The sequence below is a fragment of the Grammomys surdaster genome, unplaced genomic scaffold, assembly GCF_004785775.1.
Source record: "Grammomys surdaster isolate TR1022 unplaced genomic scaffold, NIH_TR_1.0 224, whole genome shotgun sequence".
NCBI classification, from domain to species: domain Eukaryota; kingdom Metazoa; phylum Chordata; class Mammalia; order Rodentia; family Muridae; genus Grammomys; species Grammomys surdaster.
Genome location: NW_021604669.1, coordinates 1,251,875 through 1,254,219, shown reverse-complemented (window position 1 = coordinate 1,254,219; position 2,345 = coordinate 1,251,875).

The window sequence follows — 2,345 nt, the reverse complement described above, 5'->3', positions numbered from 1 at the left end:
ATCTCCTTGTGCACTCCCGCAGGGCAAGAGGTGACATCCCAGAAGAGCCACAGACACTCAAGATTCCAAGGTAACTACCCCTATCTTCATAAAAGTCTGCAGAAACTGCTTCCTGTGGTGGGGGAAGATTTCTCACCTCCTGTTCAGTCCCAGTGCCTTCCCCTAGACCCCACCATCCTGTGACAATACAATACCTGTCACCCAAGCGCCCATGCCCAGGGCAGGCCTAGCTACATTGAGTGCTTGGCAGCCATGCGTACAGGACAGTATGGAACGCTGGCTTTTGCAGAAATGGGGAGCCCAGGGGCAGGAGCAGGTGAGGAGAGGGAAGCAAAGGCTCTGGCAAGGGGTAGGTCATTGAGGCCAGAAAGTAGTGTCAGTAGGGAAGCTTCCCTCTAAGGGCTGATGGTACAACAGCAGCGTGTGTTCATGCCTGCCTAGGTGTATGTACCCTATGCTCAGCATGCACACCGCTGGGTTCTACACTGTTCTATCTTTCTGGCCTCTTGAGCTCAGACTCTCTCTCCAGCCCTGCCTAGCTCCAGGGCTCATGATTAACTTACTGTGTCTGTTCCTGGCTTGCTGCCCACCCAGACCTGGGCTCCATTCCCTCTACGTACTGATGTGCCAGTCTCCAAGGGACCATGGTGGGTCTCAGCCATCACCAGGTCAGGTCCAGAGAAAACTCCATTTCTCCAAATTCCAAAAGGCAGAGGGGACAAATGGCTATCTAGGGTTCCTGATAGCACATCAAAGTGCATCCTGTCCTCTAGGCTCCCTCAGTATCACAAGTACCTGCAACACACTTCAAAGTTCACGCTAGTATCCTAGCCCACCTCCTCCCCTACCCTAAACTCCTTCTAGATCACAGGCTCTCCTCCCTCCCCCATCCCCCCACATCATTCTTATTATAACCCTATTTTGGCTATCTGCTCTCTTTGTGAGCCCCACCCCCACCTGCCACACCCCTCCTATGTTCTGCTTGGCTTCTCTCATGGCAGGGGTTCAGCCATTTTCAGTCTATTACTATTCTTTTCCTTCCCTTCCTCTCCTCTCCTCTCCTCCCCTCCCCTCCCCTCCCCTCCCCTCCCCTTCCCTTTTCTTTTCATCTTTGCTCTGGACTCTTCAATATGTCTCTGGCTGTTTTCTCTCTTATATTTAGAATAAAAACCTTTGCTTAGCCATACCTTGGAGTGCTCATGTCTTCCCGTCTATACAGACAGTATGACTGTATTGACTGTATCTGGCTGATACCATGGCACCTGAGGCATACCCAGATGGTCCCTGATCCAGGTACCCCAAGCTGCAAGGAGAGAGTTAGGGTCAGGCTGGCTCTGTATGCCATCTCTCCCTCAGACTGTTGATCCTTTTATATAGTGGCCTATGGCAAGGGCATAGGAACCAGACTAGCTCACACACTTTTGCATGCCATCCTCTACCTGTGTTTGCCAGGCTCCATCTGGAACACAAGACAGGCCCATGAGATCCTGAACTTCTCTGGAGTCCTGTGAACTCTCTCTGATCTTCAGGCTGAGGCCCCAGAACTGTGACAGCTCCCTGAAGGGACACAGCACAGGCACGCTCAAGGGTAGAAGTTGGGGCAGGAGGTCACAGAGATGGAAGCCTGGATTGGAGGCTGCTTGACACTGGAACTCCTATGGATTATGGGTGACATCAAGGGTCAACCTGTGGCTGACCAGGTTAGAGGCTCAGTGTGTCACCAGAAACAGTGTTCAGTCTATAACCAAAATGAAAGTTGAGAGGACGGTGAGAGTCAGTAAATGAAAATGAGGACGTGACCATTCCTAGGCGTGGTCGAGAAGAAGGGTTTTTATTATAGATATGAGGGAGAGAACAGCCAGAGGCATCTGGAAGACTCCAGACTGAACATGACCAGCAGAATAGACCAAGCCATGGGGGTTGAGAGTAAAGAGAGGGGACCAAGAGAGAGTCAAGAGCCAAGATAGTCAGTGGCTGAAATGGTTGGGCTATATAGCAATCAAGCTGGGAGAAAGTGAAGCCCAGCCCCTGGGGTAGAAAGGTTGGAGGGGGGCAGGGTAAGAAGTGCTAGTAGGGGCCACAGGGTACTGAGTGAGCTTTTCCCCAGTTTCTTTAGAATCTGACAGTTAGGGGTCCAGGGTGTTGCTAGGACAAAATCTAGGTGTGAATAGGATCAGTGTTCAGGGCGTAACCAGCATAATCAAGGTTCAGTGTGACAAGGACCAGGATACAGGCTCAGCATGTGACCAGGATTAAGTCTCAGGTCATAGGTATGCACAAATATTCCAGGTTCCCATGGTAGTTTCTGGGCAAGGAGATCAGAGCTTGCAGACGGGGGAGGGAGG